Raw genomic sequence first — 23,207 nt, 5'->3', positions numbered from 1 at the left:
GCATCGTTTAATATTCTCTTGAAGAGAGGTTGTTAACAATCCGGGGAATGGGTACGAAATACTTTTCTCAAATTTTTCGTTACAGAGAATCTATGTTTAATGTTCAATAAGCTCGGTTTCCGAAGTGATGTCCGCATTTGGCATCTTATCCATACTATATCACTTCGTAGCTTTTGTTACCCCTAAACTGGTGATTACAAATTTCACTTTCATTTATCACCCTGTTACCATTTTATGGAAATTCCTTAAAGCTATTTTATTATGATGATAATGTCGTCCACCATTAAACAGAAGGGCGCTTTGAACTTCCTCAATCCTAAAAAAAAAAAAAGTGTAACTGCCATAAACCACTACGCGCCGTCCTTATCTGTTCCTGGTAATGCGCTTCAACTCACTCTAAGGTTGTCCGAGAAGCACTGTTCTACCCCATGAAGTTCTAAAGCGTCGAAACCATCGGGCATCCTAGGATTGGAGATGTCGCGCTCTGTCAATGTGTGACCTAACAACTGCTACTTCCACTTCAAATCAAACGCCAACGGGTATCTTCCAACGCGCAGACGAAGTTCCTGAGTTGTTATTGTCTTAATCCAAAGTGTCTGAATGACATGAAGCAGACTTCAGTTGATGAAAGCTTGGAAGTCACTTTCCATATGTGTACTATTAACATGTAATAGTACCGAGCGAACAGAGAAACAGACTCAACTTGGGATAGTTACATTACCAGATTTTGAACAAAAGATTGGATGTAGCCCTGTTAATGCGGCCAGCAACAATAGGTTCGATGCCACCGTTGGGAGAAACGACACTTCCAAGATGTACAAATAGATCGACGCCTTTGTTGTTCTGCCCATTAATGCAAATAGGAAATGTGCGATTATTCGTCAGATTGAAAACTTGGTTGTATTGATCCCTTGCAAACTCCGTTTTGAACTTCCAATTTATCAGAGATATTACCTCGATGCAGCATAGCTAATAGCTACTTCGGCTTTCTTGTCAAGAGCACTCCAGATACCCTCCCTATTTACGCTGCCAAACATTTTTTCGAATGTTGAAGGTGAAATGGAAGTCTAAATTCAGTAAATTACTTCACAGTGATCCGAACGTTGTGATTTTTTTGTTTTTTTTTTTTTTTTTTGGGTTAGGGTAAGTGAATGCATTTACGCACACAGTGTTGGACTCCCGGTTCGGTACATCGTCGGACTAGCAGCTAAACACCTCCCCATCGTCAAAGAGCTAGCCTGGAACCATTTGCCACATTACTTCGGGCTAGTCCCCGAACTCTCCCGTCTTGCGGAGCCTTCAAATCAGGGAATTCCTTTCACCAGCGAGAGAGGACAGTGGGAAGGGAACTGTTAGTTCAAGGAACCCCTGCCATCCGGCTCCCAAACCGGTCGAGCTCAATCTTCTTAACAACGAGAAGGACTCGAACGTAATGGGCAACAAGGTTCCACCTGTCAGGTCTCCTCAGCATCTCTTCGACAATGTTGTCTGGAGAAAAATCCCCTGCGTTTAAATAGAGCTACTGACGAATCCCAAATTATCTTCCACAAGAAAAAAAGTGTGATGGGCGTCGTCCACAACTCCATTGCAAAACACAAAATCCGGAGATCGCGCCTTTCCGATCTTGTGCAGGTAGGACTCAAAACCTTCATGCCCACTTAAAAAATTGGATAAGGAAATAAGTTGCCAATGAACCGAGCAGTCCACCTGCCTCTAGTTTCATTTTGCCAAGAGAGCTACCACTCGTGTAGAGTGCGTTGGCGTTTTTCACGAGCAACAACTTCCCTTGGCTCATCTCCCTTGCGCTTATATACGATTGACGCTCCTTAGCAAGAAAGGCAACGGGGATCACTTCCGCGTTCACCATCAGGGTCGGTTCATAGACAGTGCGGTACTCAGACGCCACCCGCAAAACTCTCCATCTCTATACTTGAACGAAACGTTTACAATATATCTTCTTGCCAAAAGCGACAGCCCATACCTCCGCACTGTTGAACTCTGATGACCTCGCCTACTAGACGTAGGACCCCCAATGTTTGCCATCAGCCTACTTAATGCCGAAACTCCAGCTGCAGCCTTGTTCGCTGCTGCTTTGATTTGCTCAAAAAAGCTCATCTTTGAGCTTTACCGTTGATTTTGACTCGATTATCAACTCGTAGGATGACTATTTTTGTTTTTTCTAGTGTAAGGTTAAAACCATGAGTCATCATCCATCCGCTCACTCGTCGCATCAATATACCGAGTCTGCTTTGCGCCTGTTCGACAATCTGTCTAGCAGCAGGCGCCGCAACATCATCCTCATAGCCGACCAGGCGCGACTCTTCTGGCATGTTGATTTTAAGTCGACTATCATAGGTAGCGTTCCAGGGATTCGGCCCTAAGATGGATCCCTGTGCAACCCCCGACGTGACCTCCATCGTCGTCAATGTGGTCGATACTAGAGAATCCAGGTGGGAAATCATGCTGCTATCTGTCGACCAATCTTTCGAGATGTACCTTGGTGCATTCCAGGGCAATTTTAGCTATCATCTTTGCCGCAGCAGGAAACACACATTTTCACAATGGGCACGCTTCTTTGGAATAACTCTTTTCTTCCACTCGCTGGAAAAGATCTCATACATCATCATATATAGAGACTGCTCGGAAATGTTATGCAGGGAGACTGTTTGAACTTCTTGGTAGAGACAATTCCGCATCTCTTTATTATTCACTTGGGTTTCACCTGATGTAAGACAGTTAAAAATCGTGGTAATGTACTCTCTCTACCTCTTCAGCTGTTCACCATCGGAGATTGAGGGAGTTCAAAGTCCGCATTCAGTTGATATCGGACCAAACCAATTAGGAACAAACTTTCTTTCACATTTGTGGTCCGCAGGCTCCTCCTTTTAAAGCTAAATACCCAAACATTCAAAAAATTCAAAAAAGATGACTAATGGTTTCGTCCAGACCAGAAGTATTTCATCAGGCGCTGCCTCACATCTGCCCTGGGAACAGCGTGACCGAAAGTAGGTGGTAATCGGTTCTTTATTTATAGTTGCAAACACGACATGGGTGTGTCAATTACTTTTTTAACTTTCTGAACTTTTGGGTATTTAGCTCAAAAAAGAAGGGTCGGTTGACCGCAAGTGTGCAAGAAAGTTTCTTCCCAATTAATCCGTTCCAAAATCAATTCTATGCGGACTAAGGACTCCCTCAATAAACAAAAAAAAATTATTTGTATGGAGTTAGGAACATAAAATCCCCCCCGCCGATGACAAAGTGATTAAAGTTGCAAAAGTCTACAAACCTTACACCGTTGTTGTTACAGTCACCAAAATCATACCTCATAGAGCACACCTTGGCATTTTGATCAGTCATCGTAATCACAGTGCTACCTACTTTTAGAAAACTCTACTGACCTACGTGATACCAGTCATGAATCGTTTTGAATAGCGAAAAGTTATAGCCGTAGAGTTGACCAGTCATATCCGAGGTTGAACTTTCGATAGCAATGAAGTTTCGAAATTTGCAGGTTAACAAGGAATTAAGTGTATTCCTAACCCCCAGCTCGATCGGCAGTATATCTAATTAAAGGAAACACTGATAGTACATGGAGTAGTGGCCTTTTTCCTGTACTAATCGGAGAAGTTTTCCAGGAATTTCAATGGGGGGTTATATGGGGATGACAGTCCGTTCTTGGGTTCTCCCAGTCTTTCCCTGAGGCAGAATTCGGCGATGAATAGAGATGAAAGAACTTTAACATTGCATTAAAGGAGGATTTAGTACATTGTATTTACATGGTTTTGGCAATAACGAATAATGACAACTACTACCCCTAGTTGAAGAAGTTCGTGCGGATTCAGCAATGGTATAGCGAAAGATGCAGCAGAAGAGAAAAAACTTGGTGTAAAGAGCGTACCCGAAAACGGTTTTGGTGTGCAATGTCCAAGAGGTAGAGACCCAGGTGACATTTGACATTGGGCTCGAGGAAAGAAAGAATTGTAGAAGTGCAGTGTTGCTCAAGGGCAGAAGAGGTTATTTGTTGTATATACCAGGTATATTTTAGTTAACAATGCAGTGAAATCGCAGGATGGCAAAATGATTGTGCGAAATCATCAACCTAAGCCGTATAATTCAGGAGGAAAGCCACAAAAACAGAATAGGGTGGTAAAACGGAAGAAGTTTAAAAAAATCTCCTGTTAAGACTCTTACCATACCGCTGCTATCAGAAGCGACACAGAAGACCACAACGACCTCCCACTACGGCAGCCTAGAGCCCTAGGCACGGAGCCATCCGGAGAGTAATAATCATCCCTTAAAATTCGGTTAAGCATAACCAAAAGGTAGGAACAGTCTTTCAATGGTTTCGAGAGCGTTGCCTCAAATTTCATACAGCTAAGTATCAATTTTTGAGGAGAGAGGATGTTACTTACCTGAGGTATATATGCTTCTGAGCTTGGCCAGATTCCAAGTTAATTGAAAGGGCGAGGAACATCCCTAGACTAACTATTGGACGGCGAATGGCTTATTGGCACCACCATAATAGAAAGTAACACAATTAATACGAAATATGATTTTATGGCCATTTATAAGCCAAAAACTTCGGTAGACAATATAATGCCTTAAGTAGATCGTTGAGTGATAACCGCAAAGAGGCTGGGTTGCACATCTGTTTCTTCTGTGTCTTCTCAAAAATCAGGCAGCCCAGGATGTTGGGTCGTCCGAAAGATTGTCCCTGCTGGCCAAGCCTCCGGATGAGGGCATTCGGAGGATAGAAGACTTCAATTATGTTCAGTTGGTCTTCGGGACCATTAACATTCCAGATAAGGAATCAGAAGACCATCAAGTGACATAAAATGAAGAGGAATATATATTGCCCCATGTCGGTAAGGGCCAAGAGAATAAGAACCATCTGGAAACCAAAATGTTAGGTTCAAACAAACAACAAGAAACTAATTACATGATCCCTATTATTTACAAAATGCCTACACATACCTAGCAGCAGGAGTTGTTGATAGTACACATTTGCATATATTGCGCCAGTCCTTTGCTAGTTAGCACTTTCATTATGCGAACTAGATCGGATGCGAGCATGGACTTTGATTGGTATTAACGGACTGCCAATATGTAAGTAACTCGGCCACCACCTTAATACTCGTGCTCCGGGCATACAAGGGAACCAAAGCAATTAAAAGGAGAACTGAGTTATGAAATCGTTCCACGCATTAGGGCAACCTGGATGAAGTGGCGTTTCACAATTAGTGTTTGTTGTGGTCGAAAGTTTACCCCAGCATCGTCCGCTCTGTTATCGTCTATGGTGGTGAGTGTTGGCCGACTACAAAAGACAATGAGTAGTGTTTCGCGCTTATGGAGACGAAAAATTTACTTTGGACTAGTGACATAACACGCTATGATTACCTCTGAAAAAAGAATATTCGTGATCGATATGGGGTTGCACCGGTGGAAAAATTGCAAAAGAGGCGTCTGATATAGTCATGTAATTCGCGCTAAAGAGAATTCACTTGCCAAGGTTGGTCTAAACATCGAAAATGGCCGATAGGCTAGCCAAAACAATAGTGGCTGGATGGTGATTTGGAAACCTCTCTACTGCATCCATATCAGGAAAATAACCGAGGAAAATGGCCCAACCAATCATGATGAACGGACCCCGCTTGGTAGCGGGATAAAAACTAAAGAAAAAGAAGAAGACAGTAAAAGGACTAACTTTCCTTTGATGTTCAGCTTCTACATTAGCCTAGTTATATGAAGTAAGATGCAATCTGCTCTTAGTTAGTTAGTTTACTTTGGGGAGCTGCAGCTCTCAGGCCATTGTTACGCACATTGTACTTTCCCCGTAAATCGCCTTTTCAATGGCTACCTGTCTACGGTGTTCGCAGGCTTTAGCGAATCTGAGAACATTCTTCAGAGGCAGAGAGTGTGCAGATTCTTCATTGAAGAAAACCTTGCCAAGGTGTCTTCGTTCGAGATCTGCTGTTTAGTGTTGATAATACCGCCCGACTGTCGGAACAGATTTGAATGGTGCGACCCCTCCATTTTTGTCGCAGACATGTTTCTGCTGCCAATGAACTGGCATATATCTCCGCCTGGAATATGGTCGTCATTTTACCGAGGGGTCGGGCCAGTTCTATAATCGGATTCTCCGAGAACACCCCTGTGCCCGATCCACCCTCCGTCACTGACCCGTCGATGAAGATTATTAATTCTGTAATCTGAAAAGGCTCATGGCCATTTGTCGACCATTCTTCTCTTTCGGTGATTACGACTTTTCAAAGACGAATCTGGAAACCATATGATCGGTCGGTATCAGGGCTACCGAATGTTTGTGAAGGAATTTCCAGATAGACGCATTACCGTGTGAATGGCCGCCTTTCCACGCTTCAATGGTATCGAGTATATATGAGTCATTGGCTGGTTTCCGTTTCACCTCCAAGTGAATGGGGGGTAAATTTAGGATAGCTTCAAATGCCGCAGTCGGCGTAGTACTCATTGCTCCAGTAATACTTAAGCAACAAAGTCTCTGAATCTGCGTTAGCAGCTTCCTGCTGTTAGCAAAGGTCAGTCTTGGCCCCCAGACGATGCATACATACATCAAAATGTGTTTTATTATGGATGTATACATCTAGTATATCCATTTTGGTAAAAATCCCCAGGTCTTACCAATCGTTTTCCTACAGCACCAGAGCATTCTGCAGGATTTCTGATATTGTTCCTGGATATGAAGCTTCCACGTTAACTTGGAGTCGAAATGTACAAGTGTTTGACTGTTTGTGCTAGCTGAATATCCGCCTCTGCTAAGATGAGTAGCGTATAGCTGCCCCACCTGGCGTTCCTAGTGAACTTAGCTACTTCAGTCTTTCTAGCGTTCACCGTGAGTCCATTGCGGAGGCACCAACTGTGGATTTCAGGCAGAGTTGCATTCAAGCGGTCACATATTGTGTCCGCAAACTTGCCGGTAATCATTACGGCTAGGTCGTCCGCAAATGGTTGCGCGAAGACTTTTTTGTCCTCCACGAGCCACAACAGGGCAATCTGCTCTTAATCGTTTTTCCCAGAATTTTGTTATTTCTCAAAATTTACGTCCACTACCTCAGTTCAAAGCACGAACCGTCGGCTGCATTTACTCATGCAGTATCGAATTGACTTTCGAAGCCAGCTCCGTATGGTAGTTTTTCCTAGTATAATGGAAGTATACCTGTCATAACACTACTTTATTTCACAATATTTACGTCAATCTGGAGATTTTTCATCAACGACTTCTCGATGTCGAATAAGCTACTACGTGCCAGGAATTCGGGTTTTCTGTCTTCCGGATTTTCTCCCTCAACAGCGGAGTCACGGAGAAAAATTCATTTTAACCTTTCTACAATCCATATATTCTCACTTATGTGTCGAGTCTTCATTCTTGGTGAGAGTCATTAGTCTTCCAAAGTTGGAGTAGTCAGAAGAGCCGTGAATATGCTGACTCATCATTAGCGTTGCGAGTTCTGGATTGTGCTGAGGGAAAGGTACCAACACTCCCTTAAGGTGCTAGTTATTCGTAGCCAATTTTAATTTAACCTACAACGCTGTATAATTAGGTTTGAATTTCGTAAAGTAGCGCCGCTACCTCTGATGTCTTCCTTAGATGTTTTTGAAATTCCAAGTTGAACATCTATCAACGACCCAAAATTGAAGTCTTGTTTTCAGACTGCGTACTACAACTCATCACATTTAACGTTGGTAAGCCTACAACAGCGGGATAACACAAAGAGGAACACAAACATCTACGACGAATCAGGACTCCAACCTGGGTACCGGGTACATATGTTTTTTCTTTAATTGTTCCTTTCAGGCGGCTGATAGACCCATCTCCGCAATCAGGAGACGGACCAGGAACACAACCCATAATATCAGGAGGAACTTTGTGGATACCTTTTGCTAGAGACTCTTTGAGGATTTATGAGCCCAGGACTTAGTCGCCCTGTCTATACTAATAAATATTTTATTCTAAGAGATGTGGTTCTGTTTATTTCAAGAACCGCTCTTGCCAATTGACCATTCGAATAAAAAAGGAACTAGAATTGAAAAGTAATGAAATTCTACACTTCAAAAAGTCACTACTGGTAGGCTCTATATTTCCATGATTTTTTTAGGGGATGTGACAACTATAACCTATATTATTTGTTTCTCGCTTGCTCTATCAAAGAATCAACTCTCACAGTGAAATAAATCCAACCAGAAAAAAGGTCAGCTTATTTACTTGATGAATTCACCCCCTAACAAATACCCCGATATGATACAACGTACATTTGCTGAAAACCCTTTTATCGCTATCATCCTCCTCCTTGTAATCCCTTTTCTCTTTTTTTTTTGCACTGTTCAAAGCGCTCATGCTACCATTTCTTTCCATGGCATGGTTAAGGGTATTGAGTGATTAGGTACACAGAATTTGCACAGAGCAAGGAGGAAGCGTCTGTGGAGCGTCATACTGTTGTCTCTCTGTGAATGCATAATCATCCTCTCCACATGTACATCGTGGCTTTTTATTGTCAACAGCAATGATTGTGAGGATTGAAAGCGAGTTTCATTTCGTCATGCACAACAGCTAAGCCACGCAATCACACAAACCCCCTATCAATTCTGCCAATGAATCGTGGAGGACAGCTTTTAATTTGCCGTTTCCATGTTTTATAAAGGAATTATCACTGATACCTCTGCACATCTGAGGCAGTTTGAGTTTTCACGTGTACCAAGAGTATAAATGGTTCTTATTAGGGCAGCGAATATTTGCTGTTATTGCGGAATCTATAGATTCCTGGTTGACAGTTGCGAATGCTTAGGAATGTTTAGAAAGGATATGAATTATGAGTACATTCGTGATCCAATACTTCAATAGTGTAGAAATCGTACATATAGCGTCACGTGTTCGCGTACTTCTGGTGTGCTTGCAATTTGTTTGGGGGTTTTGCAGGTTATCGACCTGTTACCAAATGCAAAGGAATTCATAAAACATGGGTTCAACATATGCTAGCTTATACATATATAGACGTATCATATCATAACCGAGGTAGCCCTTTAAACCTTGACCTTTTCGAAAGTTCTCTCCGGTCCGGTTACTCCGTGCTTACTACTTCGAACCGGGAGAAAGCTCATTGACTTCCATGACCACTGACCTCAAATTATCCTTCCTTCCGACCACATATTAATATTCAAGAAAGGCCTGGTGCTTCCAATTTAAGGAGACGAACGCGCGAATGTCGTCCCTTCCATAGTTTCCACTCCTTTATATCCTTTGGTGTTAGACTACTTGGGTTCACCAAATACCATTACTGCAATACTCTACTCTAAAAAGATAGCTGAGGAGGAATTGGTGACTCCATTTAAATGGATTTTTTCTGAGCGTAAGCATTGTTCTATATTTTTGTATCACTGGAATAGTTGATGCAAATCATAAACAGGCCTCGTGCCAAAGTGGAAGGGTTCAACAGCTGTTCAAGTGCCTCTTTATAGAAGATTGTGTGATCAATATTTATAGAAGCATCGGGGATCGTGTACGCACCATTAGTTTCACTGATAGTGTGGATAAGGGCTAAGAAGCCGATTTCAAAAAGAAGAGATTGAAATGTCCGCAACGTGGTCGCAAGCGCTTGTCCATCTTTGTGGTTAGAAGTTCTATCGTCGGTCAACGGAGATGAAATACTAAGAGCCCCCCGCTAGTAACTTTTCCCGGCAACTTGCTGTAATATCGGAAAGTCGTATTTTAAGTTTAGTCACTCGACTACTGTTTGGCAAGTGAGGTTCTCACGGAGGCCTTCGAACGTGCATGCTTCTTTACAAAACCGGAATATACCCACAAACTGTACCATTGATGCGCACAAAGTTTGTGCCGCGGATGACCGCAAAGGGATATCTGAAGAAACTACCACAGCTTGAGATACTTCTTATTGACATCTTTAGACCTCTAGAGATTCTCAAAGGAAAGGTAAAGATTCAATTGCTACTGACCAGATAGACCCGAAAAGAGTATAAACACTCTTCAGGTGGTGAACCAGGTTTCACAGAATGGCGCGGTCTTTGCTGAAACTTTAACAATCCAATGAAATCAGTATTAAAAATAACAGATCCCTAAACACCTAACCAGAATGCAGTAATGCCAAGTCTAAATATAAGGTTGTCTCAAAGAAACTCTCTGTTCCAAACTTTTTCACTTTTGTAGCACAGAACAGTCTCAACTTGATCTTGGTGCTGAGATAACTTTATTTCCAGATTTTAGACACGGATCTAGTGCTGTTAATATATCGGCCAATATCCAGTTCGGTACCACTGTCGGTAGAAACCACGATTTCTATATACACAAATTACAGATAGGAAGAATGCGACTGAGAACTTTGGTTTTCTTGGTGTTTATCTCGCATCTTCAGTCAAACTCGAAACTAGCACTTCTTCAAGCAGTCCTTGAATGGCTGCCAATATTTGTGCTTGTAGCAGATGTTGAAGAGATTAGATTTTCGTCTGCTACTTGTAGTCCAGCCTAGTTCGTCTACAATGCCAATCTTACGAATCTGCGCACCGGACAATCCGTTCTTGATAACTTTACCAAATTCCTTCCAGTCCATCCTCCTGAAGTCTCTGATAGGCTTGTAGACCTCTACGGCAATCTCTAGAGTGAACAGTATCCAATTATGATCTGAGAAGAGTCTTTGGTCAAACACTCTCCAATTCTCCTCCCTAAGAATCCCATTGTCCGTTAATAGGGTGAGATCAAGTGCCCCTCCCAACTCACAGTTTTCCTAGCTGGGTAAATGGTATACTGTCCCTGTTACACATGGATATATTTGCATTGATAATAAAAACATAGAACGACGCACCTCTTTCGTTGATTTTCGAACTGCCCCAACCCATATGCCTTGTAATGGCATCGCAGCCTTCTTTGCTGTGGTGGACGTCAAATATTGCACTTCTTCTAGCGGAGCTGATTGGTCGTGAGTCATGTAAATTGAGGAAATATACACGTTTTCTGCCCCCGCCGGCTGCAGTTTGACTGCAAATAGGTCGCTGGAACTCAGGTCGGGACACAGAAAAGCATGCAGACTCTTCCTTCCGAAGATACATACTCTAGGTTTGTCCCAATCAAAATCTCTTGGGTTGTGGAATAGATTTTATTGTTTACTTTGGAGCCCTTTGATAGTTCCATCGCCTCCGATCCAGGGCGCCTGTACTAGTTCAATGTCGATGTTTTCTTCCAGGAGGAAAACAAGCAGATTAGCCGAGGCACATTTCGAGATATGTAGATTTATCTACACACCCTTACACCCCTCTAGAGTTTTGAAAGGCAGGGATTGGACGAGCTTTTCCTTATCCATGCATATCTTTGGCAACCAGATGTGAGCGACCGGTCTTATAGGAATTTCGTCGTAGGGTATGACTTTGTGCTTTATGCTCTCCCAGGCATCCCTGATCTTAGCGACGCATAAACCGAGAAATGGTTCTCGTATGCTATAATGTGAAATGCACGGTGTTCGCCTTTGTCATCCAGGAAATGCTCGATGTGCATTCCTGGCAGCCTCGACTGCTAGTTTGCGGCAAAAGGAATTACCATTCACCAGCACCACACGTTAGTGACCCCTCACCCTTGTCCCTCAAGGGCTTCGCAGTTCGTGAATTGGCGGCTCGCTTTTGGTGCTTACCTATTGGCAGATGTTGCTTAGCGTGCGAGTCCTTACATACCCTGCTCCGCATTTACTTTTGTTCGACTTTCACATGGATTGCATTTGAGAGCGATGGGCTTTACGTTGTGCTCGTCTGCCTAGCATTTCATGTTATATTCTTCAACAATTGCCAGGTATTTAGCGAAGTTCATTTCATCCCGCTCGTCGATAAAAACTTATTCTTCGCAATCTTGGTCAGGATAGGTATGCCCTTCTGGTACTTGACTCTTGAGTGGGACTACAGTGGACCTTCGCTTCTTAGCCGATTTCCAGTGACCGACATTCTTGTCAGTTCTTGCTTTTGAGGGTACCCCGACAACGGTTTCGGATTAGGAGTAATATACCTACTTGCTACACCCAGCTCGAAGGCAGTAGATTTGAAGCTGTCCATCTGCACATCTTGTTCTATCGCCTGTTTTTTGTTATCTTTTTTCTTTATTTGAGTCCTTGTCTTGGACTTGGTGGAAAAATGTCCATCCTGGATAGTCCGGCCACGGTCGTATTTGATAGTGCCCAAGATATTCAGATTTCGGATACCAAAGGCCAAGCTCCTCATTGGAATCGACGCAGCCTTCGGCGTATGCTGTTCCATTTTGGCTTGGGGTCCTGTTAATACCCTCTACAGTGCATGGGGGACGATCCCGCGCTGTTGCTCCGACTCATCCCCCCATCAGATCCACTTGCCTCAAACACATGACAAGCAGGCAAACAAATCTTCGTCAGTTGGGTGATCCTACTCCAAATTCGGCCCTACACACTCTTGGCAGGTTCGAAGACGGTTTCCAGTAGCTGCGTGGAGGTCGTGTAAGTATTTGCAAATTATGCAACCTTAACCTGAAGCATAATCATACCGAGTGGTAACAGAAGGGAATCGGGTGTCGGATTGTTTCTGATGGCTACCACAAGGTGCGCTTTCTTCATATGGGTTCGAGTTTCTGACAGGTTTCTGACTGCAAGATCTCGGTCCTGGTTAAGGAGCATCAAAATGATACCGTACTATGCAATAAAGAAAATTTCTTTTATAGTAGCTTTCTACGGCCTATTCCACGCAGTTCTGGAGAGGCTTCCTAAGGTGACGTGGTGATCTTGGTAGGTAATCCGAATGACAAGATGGCCTCTGACAACACCTTTCTCGGACATGTAATGAGAAGACACAGTCGTGGCATCCTTCATGATAATGGTAGAAGGTTTCTGGATTTCTGCGGCTTCCATCCACCCCCTTGTCTTTAGTGGTAAATTGTTCAAACACACAACTTGCAATAAGGTCAATTGTTTCTAACTGACTCTTCACTGACTGCCACGGAGAATCAGCTCAGATACACTGAGTGACCCGCCTGAGGATATCGATGAGCATCAGATCATCATTTAAAATGCACTTTTCTCGCAGTACGACAAATTTGCTATTAAGATAATCCCAGAACGCATTAGGGAAAATCTTGAAAGCTTCATTGAGCGGGCTAGATTCTCATGGATTGACCATATCAACAGGAGTGTATCCGGAGAACTCTACGCATAACATCGGTTATCAGACCGAAATATGATGACGAAAAATATCAGGTAAAATCTCAGAAGTCTAAAGCGGAATCCGACAGAGTTGCATTTTGTAGTCGATATTATTTCTGCTTGTTAATGGTACGTCCTGCATGCGACTCTGTTTGGAGGACGAGGAGAACTTCAATGGTTCATGACATTTTTCTTCAAACACTCCGACTACGCTGATGGCATCCTCTGTTTGCTCTCTCGCTGGGTGGTGAAACTTGTCTCTGGATTTGAAATAGGAGACAAGTTGGGTCGAACCGAAGATAAACTTCAATAAATTCAAGGTTCTCAGTTGGATGGGTCATCCCACTCTTCTGTCTGCATTAATGGGTAACATTGAGCGATTTATATGAAGCGTCGTTTCGGCCGACGGTGGCACTGTAATCGACATGGTTTGACGCTTTAATAGCGCTAGATTCACTGTCGCTGCTTTATCTAAAATACAACATCAATTAGAGATTGGTCTGTGCTAATATCCCTTCTGCGTTGTGAGAGGCTTATAGAAAGTGCCCCCGCCCCCTATTACTGGAAAGGTTCACTCCTTTATCAACACTTGTCTACGACGTGTCATCGTGGTATGCCAGCCAAATACTATTTCGAACTAGAAGCTCTGTGGACGCACAGGCCACTTATCCATGGAGGAGTTGATCAGAATATGTAAGAGGAGGGGCGACAATACTATACTTCGCTGGCATTCACTCTATTAAAATGGTCCATGAATGTGTTGTCTCAAGGGCACTTGGAAGAATATCATGAATGTGGAGGTACAACCCCCCAATTTGGTGAATTATTATAGATATTTAAACGAGATGAAGACTAGCCGGGATAAATATTATAAAAAAGCCGATCCGAAATAAGGACAAACAAATTGAGTCATATGAAATCAGGCCGGTATATTCCGGCATTATGGTCACCGAAAATTTTCTTGGCCTTCTCCTTTGGACCGGTGGATCAAGGGTAAAAAGTTTTCAGTTGAAAACATCTTAAAATTGATAGAATTCGAGGTGATAAATTGAATTTACGAACCTCCATATTGTGAGAGACAGCATAATAGTAACTCACAGTGATCATCGATTAAACCAATTTCAAAGTTCGGTAAAGCCATTTAATTTACCAACAGACTCAGCAGGTTCCCATTAGTGTGCGCTATGTTGGCCAACTGTTTTCTCACCAGTTTTCCACCCAATCCAAGACCACCCTCCAACGAATTAAACGAACAGTTAAAATCCCATGAAAAAAATGTCAACTCAGCTCGCTACATTTTCGTAAACAACTTAATTAACAATTATTTGAATCTGCCAACAAAGAAGATAAAAATCTGTCTTTCTCCGGATTATGCACTCGACAAACAGAAAAAAACCCCGCGAAGAAAAACTCGAATATGAAACAGACCCTCGGATAATCCCATTTACGCTCCTGTAATCAGCCATGTGAATTTGAGTTCTTCTGAAAAGCATTACGTGCTACCCGAATTTTCCGGCTTTAAATCCTTCTCAGGAACCGCAACTTAACACCGTCATTGCTTTAATTACCTCAGTGTCAACAGACACTTGCTTTGCTAAATATTATCTTATGAGCGTGTTATTTAAGGATAATAGGGGAAAGAGTTGCTCGGTAAGCCGAGTTGCCTCCCCACTGGAAACGGGTGGAAATCCTCACGGAGAGGAAGCAGAACTCCTACAGCATTTCAGCCATTATAGCATTTGTATATAAAAATCACTTCCTTAATAATTTCGTTTCGAACTCGCTAGTTAGAAGTTTTGAATAAGCCAAACTTAAAGTTAGTTAAAGTTTCTTAATTTTTAGTACAATGCGGATATGAAAGTGTAGCAATCTGAATCCCGATCACTTTTCCCAACTTTAAGTTGCAGCTCTCGAAATTTCCCAGTTTTTCAACTTTTCCGTATGTGTCCGTATTATTTTTCATAGCGCCGGTAAGCAAGGAATTTTTCATCCTGTCGAGTTGAACAGTGTGTGTGTGTGCGTGGGTTTTTGGATGACTCTTTCATGATTGTTGCTGGCGAAGCTGGTGAGTTTCTGGGGTATAACTGGGAGCGTATTCCAATTCATACTTTAAGCTCAAGAAACCGACGTACTCCGGAATCACATGGTTTAAATGTGTCAGCTTAAAACGATAATCAACCGAGATTCCTTGGCCTTCAGGGAGAATATTTATGTGACGTAAATGTGGGTCCCGACAAGGAGGTGGATGATGATGTTGCTTGGACAGCATTTTCTCAGTAATTTAAATTTATGTAAATTAGCAGTGAACTTCCTGATGTAACGGACGACTTGAATTTCTTGACTTCAAGGTGAAACGTTCACAGAGTCTTATTTGGGCAAATTGCTATGAAAATGAGTTACTTGAACTTAGAAGGGCCGCTTCAGCTTTGGTGCTTTGATTTAGCAGGAGAGCAGGATCATTTATGCCTAAATAGTTTCCACTTGATATTGAATTCGCTTTGAAAGTTCAGATGTTAGGAAGAAACACTCCACCTTCCAAATAATTCAGAAGTTTCCTGTTTTGTAATACGTTTTCGAGGGCTCACCCTCAAATCGACTGGCGGTTGGCCTTGTAATTCGTTAAATATCTCTAATGGAGTTTTATAATTTTTAGGCGTACCGACGACCAATTACACTTAATTATTTCCAAAAATCTATCTTATCCCGCTATAAAGGCTGAAACGTAGATTACCTAAAAAAGGATCTCTTGGGAATTTTAGGTTGTGTAATGAATGAACTAACTTGATTATACTAGGACTAACACCATTATTTATTTGATACTTATTAATTTGATAATTTTAAGAAGAAGAAAAATAAGTTTCCTAAATTTACACCATCTTTATGATACCGTCAGACATACAGAGAACTCCTTATTCAGAACAGAAAGAACAACCGTCTTGTTCCAAATGGTGGGAATCACGGTGGTATCCACCATGCCCGGCATCCCCATCCCGGTACTCCATCAAATGAATCAATCTATATATCCAACTCCCTTAGGGAGGTTTATTCAAGAATTCCTTCCAGACTTTGATTCTCTACTATAGACTTTCCGGTTGGGATCATCCTCATCCATACGGATTAAGTCACCCGCCCACCATTACCTATTGAGCCGGATTTTATCCACAACCTCACGATCATGGTATTGCTCATAGATTTCGTCTTCATGTAAGCTACGGAATCGTCCATCCGCATGTAGAGGGCCAAAAATTCTTCGAAGGATTGTTCTTTCGAACGCGGCCAAGAGTTCGCAATTTTTCTTGCTAAGAACCTAAGTTTCCGAGGAATACGTGAGGATTGACAAGATCATTGTCTTGTACAGTAAGAGCTTTGACCCAATGGTGAGACGTTTCGAACGGAACAGTTTTTGTAAGCTGAAATAGGTTCTGTTGGCTGTGAACAACCGTGCGGATTTCATCATCGTAGCTGTTATCGGTTGTAATTTTCGACCCTAGATAGGGGAAATTATCAACGGTCTCAAAGTTGTAGTCTCCTGTCTTTATTCTCCCCGTTTGACAAGTGCGGTTTGATGCTGTTGGATGGTTGGCTTTTGGTGCTGACTGTGCCACCATATACTTTGTCTTGCCTTCATTGATGTGCAGTCCAACATCTCGCGCCGCCTACTCTATCTGGATGAAGGCGGTTTGTACATCTAGTTCTTCCCATGATGTCGATATCGTCAGCATTAGGCCAGTAGTTGTGTCTGGATAGCTGACCACATTGCCTCCTACAGTGTACCGTAATCTACAGTTACGGTCTTGGATGAAGTGCTCTCACACACCAAGGCCCTGATTCAATATGGATTGTTATTATTATTATTATAGGCCAGTCGTTGGGTGGATTTAAAGAGGATCGTACCTCTTGCATTTACCTTATCATCACGGATCACTTTCTCGAGGACCAGGTTAAAGAGAACGCATGATAAGGCATCTCCTTGTCGTAGACCGTTGATGCTGTTGAACAGTCTTGAGAGGGATACTGCTTCTTTTATCTGGCCTCACACATTGGTCTGGGTCAGCCTAGTCAGTCTCATTAATTTCGTCCAGCTACCGAATTCTCTCATGGCGCGACCTTGAAGTCGATGAAAAGATCGTGCAACTGTTGTCCATATCTCAACAGTTTTTCCATCACTTACCGCAGACTGTTTCTTCTATACTTGGTGGGGGCAGTATTTGTCCATCGTCTTCAGTTGGCGGGACTTCAGTAGTTCATCAAAGTACTCAAGCCATCGTTCCAATATGCCCATTTTGTCGGAGATCAGATGTCCCTCTTTACCCCGGCAGGATAAACATCGGGGTGTGTAAGGCTTCATTCTGCTGACTTGTTGGTAAACTTCCGTGCCTGATGTGGTGACCCCTGTACTTTTCGAGTTTACAGACCCGTTGGTTCTCCAAGGCTTCCTTTTCTCATCTCTGACGTCGCGTTTCCGCTCGGCGGAGTTCGCGATAAGTCTCCGCGCGTGCCCTCGTTCTTTGGCAATGCAGCATTACTCGGTATGCAGCATTCTACCGTTCCGTTGCTAGCTTACATTCATCGTCGAACCAGCTGTGGCCGTATTTATGATAACGTTCTTCAATTGGTTGTGAAGACCATTTGTTGATGTTTTATATCCAGGATCTCTGTTGACAGCGGTTATTGTGGCATCTACTTCGCCCTTATGGGTGTTACGGAGGGCTGTATTGTGGAGGGCTTCAGCGTTAACTCTCACCTAATTGCCAGAGGCGATTCCGGGTAGTGTCGTCACTCGAGCGCGGAGAGATAGTGATCCGAATCTATATTGGCCCCCCTGTATGTTCTGGCTGAGAGGTGACGGCGTTTGATCAACGCAGGGTTAATTTGGTTGAAAGTGATCCCGTCTGCAGAGGTCCACGTTTGCTTATGGACCGCTTCCCGCCCAAACCAGGTACTTCCGACAGCCATTTCGTGCGACACTGCTAATTGAATAATCCGCAGTCCGTTATCATTTGTATTTTTATGTAAACTCTCCACATGCACCCCACATCTCGACAGAATGAGGAGATGCACATGTCTCCATCGTCATAACTTGTTGGTAAAACGGCTGGTTCGGCTACACTCTGCGAGTGTTCGTATTCTTTAAGAATGCTGCATCGCCCAGTATACATCACTTTTTCATCACAAACTCATCGCTTCGACTATGTTTACAACTAACAAGTATGATTCTTCAAATGATTCGGAAGGTCAGTTGGCGATATTTCACATCCAAAGGATCTGAGGGATGCATTTATTACGGAATCCATTTCCTTCTTTTAGGTCTTACAGAACTTTGTTGTGGATCGCTATCAACTCTCACTTGATTGTCAAAAGAGATCTGCGGTGCAGTTGTTATTCGAACCCGGAACATCATGGCAACCAGATAGTGATCCAAGCTATATTGGATGCCTTAGACAACTTAAAATCCATCAGAGCTGCTAAATTTGGTTGATAGTGATCCATCTGGAATGACCTATTAGTTTGTGGATCTCTATTTTTACATATTAAGTACATCCTAATTGGATAATCTGCAATCCTTTGCCATTTATATATATTTACTAAATCCGGCGTATTGCCTTAAACCAGCTACTTCCCTATTTGGCTCTTGAAATCTTCAAGTATGATTTTGATATTATAATTGGAGCGCTCTACGAGGGTTCGCTCGACTGCCAAGGCTTCTCTAAAAGGGCATCAACAAATATGGGGTTAATAATAATATTCAAGGGATGTCGCGCCACGTTCTAAAAGAACTATTGTGTCCCTTTACTGATTATAGTATACCTATAAATTAAATTATATCGCTTAAACCTATAACCTAGGGCATTTTCCTTAGACAAACACCGCCAGCGCCCACTCCCTATGTCTTAAGGAATCCGTCCCTGTGCCAGATAATCAGTTGCTGGTTTAAGCCGCATGTTAATCTCACGTTCTCCCAATTTGTCCTGTTGCTCTATGTGTTTCAAACTTATTATCGAAGTGCAACGTCATTGCCATGTTATTCCTTGAGATCAGCAGTTAGGGATGGCATTTAGGCAGCTTCCCGCTTCACTGGTACTCCCGGACATTCTAAAGATTGCCCTCTTTGTCTGCTTCTGTATGTGCAGATTATTCCATTATTCCACTATATATCTAGTGCAGCATTTTCGGGGTGCAACCCTCTCAGGTGACCGAGCTTGAGCTTTGGAATGAATGGTACTATATTGGCCTTGGCTGAATTTATGCTCAGCCCCGCCTTTCTGTACCAGTTACTAATGATTCTGTACCAGTTACTAATGATTCCCTCACGAGTAGGTATTTGCTCCGGAAATACTGCCGGCAGTAAGGACAGTCGAATGCCCTTGAGCCCACTAGCATAGCTAACGGCGGGTTTCCTGGCTCCTGCCTTCACCCCTGATCGCATTTTGCAGCACGTACCGTTTGCGGGCTGATTTCCGCTACTCCTCGCTTTCTTCACTTTTATGCTGAAGGCTTAAGTCTATCCTGAGCCTTCTTTTAAGGCCTCCTCTGGTTTTAGGCCGTTCTTCAAATAGCGCAAATGCCGCTTGCCACCTGCACCACTGAGAGCTACCTCTTCCCTGACGTCAGATATAGTGACCTTAGATGTACTTTTGTACATCCCTATTTTTTTGAGTGGGAAACTTTGTGGGTTGTGGCCTTCGCAGTACCCCAATGTTGTAATTCACTCCACTGCTTGACCTCCCAACTTCTTCCTTCTTGGGTGTGGTTACCTTGCTCTCAGCATTACCCAGGTATGCCTTCACCTGATGGGCCACTTTTGTAGGCTGCCGTACGGGGTCCCGCTTCTTCTTTTTTTGACGTTTGTACCCATATGATTTCCATGAGTATGGACATTAGGAGGTCCGTCGTGCCATAACCCCCCCCCCCCCCTTGCACGGTGCGGGCAGGCTTAATCACTGAGGCGACCAGATATCAGTGAAACTCCGTTCAAATACAGTCAGTTACCCTCGGCTGCAAACTACCCAATAGGTACGTCCGCATCACACCCTGGATCGAGGAAGATATTTTCCGACTTCTAGGTCTAGATTCGTAACGTTTTGTTAACAGTAGGATCACCTGATAACATTATGCACTGACGGTCCTGGTAGACGAGAGGGATGGTTTCTGGAGAGTCTCACATCAAATGTTTGTCCCTTTTCTTTGCTGGCTTCATCATTGGTTCTTTTATTATTTCATGACAGATAGTTTATCCTGGTAGGATAGTCAGCCATATACCAACTCCAAACCAGGAGAAATAGTTGGCACCATTGCTCTCGTTTTTAGGAGTAGGAAACTCAACTTCATCATTCTTCGTTGGCAAATTTTCATTAAAAAAGAATTTGCAGGAATCACCATGTGGAAGTAGAGATAGCAATTGGGGATAGAGCTGTTGGTGTTGGTTCAGTAGGCATTTCTCTGGCTTCGTGCTCCATCGTGGAAACCTATACAACCCTTTGATCACCTGGTTTATCTATTTAACTACAATAAGCATGATAATGTTGAAATGGAAGCTTAGCTTCATTGAAACTCAACAAACAACAAACAAATTAAGGAATGAACTGAAGGCATATATTTTTTAAGAAATCGTAACTTGGGTGCTTAGACACATTTATGTACACCTTCGCATTTAGCTTAATAAGTCATGCATGGACGCCAAATTGGAGCAACTCCAGCTATTGTCATGTATATTATAAAATTTATACGGTTGTATTCTAACGTTTTAACCGTTTGATACTCGCCTCTCTTCTTTGACAACGAAGGTCTACCACAGGTTTGAATTTAGAGCTACCGCAATAAATATGATAGAAGGTGGGGCAGAGTAGAAAGCTACTTAGCGAGAATCGTGCTCAATTCATGAAAGGTGGTGAAAATTTAGTCCGGAATGCTTCTGATGCCTGGGTTGTCTGCAGCAATGCAGCAGTGGACACCTCAGCAGAGAATATGTGCTGCCAAGAAAGCACAATTTATATAAAGGGACGTCCTGCTTTTCACACTCATTTTAATATTAACCATCATTGATTTTCATCATCAACAGCGCAACAACCGATATCTGGTCTAGGCCTGCCTTAGTAAGGAACTCCAGACATCCCGGTTTTGTACCGAGATGCAGCAACTCGATATCCCTAAAAGCTGTCTGAGGTTCTATTATAAATATTGCTCTTACTGACTTTACGGGCTAAACCATCATCATAAATACGGATAAAGTGACCCGCCCACCGCAACCTGTTGAACCGGATTTTATCCTCAACCAGACAGTCGTGATATGACTCCTAGATTTCGTCGTTATGTAGGCTCTGGAATCCTCCATGCTCATGTAGGGGGCCAAACATTTTTCGGAGGATTCTTCTCTCAAACGCGGCCAAGAGTTTGCAATTTTTCTTGTTAGAACCCAGGTCTCCGAAGAATTCATAAGGACTGGCAAGATCGTAGTCTTGTACAGTAAGAGCTTTGACCCTATAGTGAGACCTTTGGAGCGAAATTGATTTTATAAGCTGAAATGGGCTCTATTGGCAGCCAATATTCGTGCGCGGATTTCATCGTTATAGCTATTATAGGTTGTAATTTTCGACCCTAAATAGGACAAATTTTCCCCGACCTCAAATTTGTGGTCTCCTATCTTTATTGTTTTCGTTTGACCAGTGTGATCTTTGGTTTTTGGCGCTGATGTTGCCACCATATTATTCGTCTTATCTTCATTAATGAGCAGCGCCGTCTGCTCGATCTGGATGAACATATACTTTACATCTCGGGTTGTTCTTCCGATAATGTCAATATCGTCAGCACAGGCCAGCAGTTGAGTGGTCTTGCGTTGACATCTACATCGCGAACCGCTTTCTCGAGGGTCAGGCTAAAGAGGGCGCATGATAAGGCATCCCTTTGTCTAAGACTGTTGTTGATGTTGAAGAGTGATCCTGCTGTTTTTATTTGGCCTTGCACATTGGGTCAGCCTAGTCAGTCTTATCAATTTCTTCGAGATACTGAGTTCTCTCATGGCCGTGGCTATGCTGCTGTAGGCGGCCTTAAAATCGATGAAAAGATGGTACAACTGATGGCCATATTCCAGCAGTTTTTCGATCGCTTGCCGCAGAGAAAAAATCTTAATTGATCGATACAGCTTTTATGTACTAATTAACTTTGAAAAAGCTTCTTCAATGAGGATGTGCAGCCTGAAAAAACAGATCCGACAGAAGTTCCTCCCAATATCCCAAGTGGTATGTGATAAATAACTTGAAAGATCACTTGGAAGAATATGTCTACACAAAAGGTCATATTACCGCAGTTATTTTTAAATCTTGGTTGCATTTACATGAATTTGGATTGCTTCCCTGGATCCTTTTCAATCTAAATTAAGCATCTTCAAGGTCGATCTTTACTCTACCCCACCCTTCGTATATCGTTCGTTAATAACAGCATTCCTCCGTGTTTTTGCTGTTGGCATACAAAATAGCTTCAATGAATGTTCCAGGAAAAAACTGTATCCTCGTCCTAAGAAAAACAACAACAGCAAAAGACGATGCAAACTTTTTGTGTCCCTGTCAGCACCTTGGAACGTATAAAGTAATGGTTCCGAATCCAGATAAAAGTCGATGGACTCTAAATTATAGCAATGGTGCGTTCGAAGCATAGTCTCTTGGAGAATCGATTCCCATCAGTCGTGGTATAAATGGAGGATTGACAGTTACCTTAAGTCAGTTTGATTGAAGATTTTTATCCACAATAAGTTTGTTTTTGCTGGGAGGCAGTTGCTTCAAGCCCGCAACAAAGTCATACCCTCGACGGTCTGTTGAGAACTGGATAGCGATGCCGTAAGTGAGGGGTAGAGTTGAAAATCCTTCTAGGGTGAGGGAAAATCTGCCACTAGGAGCAGTTGCGTATCTATTATTTCCACCACATTTCAGCAGCAGATTTAGCAGAAGCCACCGATAAAATAAAATATAGCAATAGTTCATTATAAATTTTTAATAAATTTAATAAAAAACAACCACTGGAACA

General features: G+C 42.7%; 1 protein-coding gene across 6 annotated transcripts in view; it reads left to right on the top strand.

Moving 5' to 3' along the window:
* The window catches only part of LOC119652430, a 425,085-nt gene that overhangs the window by 328,597 nt on the left and 73,281 nt on the right, over positions 1-23,207 (top strand). The gene's annotated exons all lie outside the window — the stretch shown is intronic.

Source organism: Hermetia illucens, chromosome 3, assembly GCF_905115235.1.
Source record: "Hermetia illucens chromosome 3, iHerIll2.2.curated.20191125, whole genome shotgun sequence".
NCBI classification, from domain to species: Eukaryota; Metazoa; Arthropoda; class Insecta; order Diptera; family Stratiomyidae; genus Hermetia; species Hermetia illucens.
The sequence above is the reverse complement of the archived record's forward strand: the minus strand, read 5'-3'. Positions and strand labels throughout refer to the sequence as shown.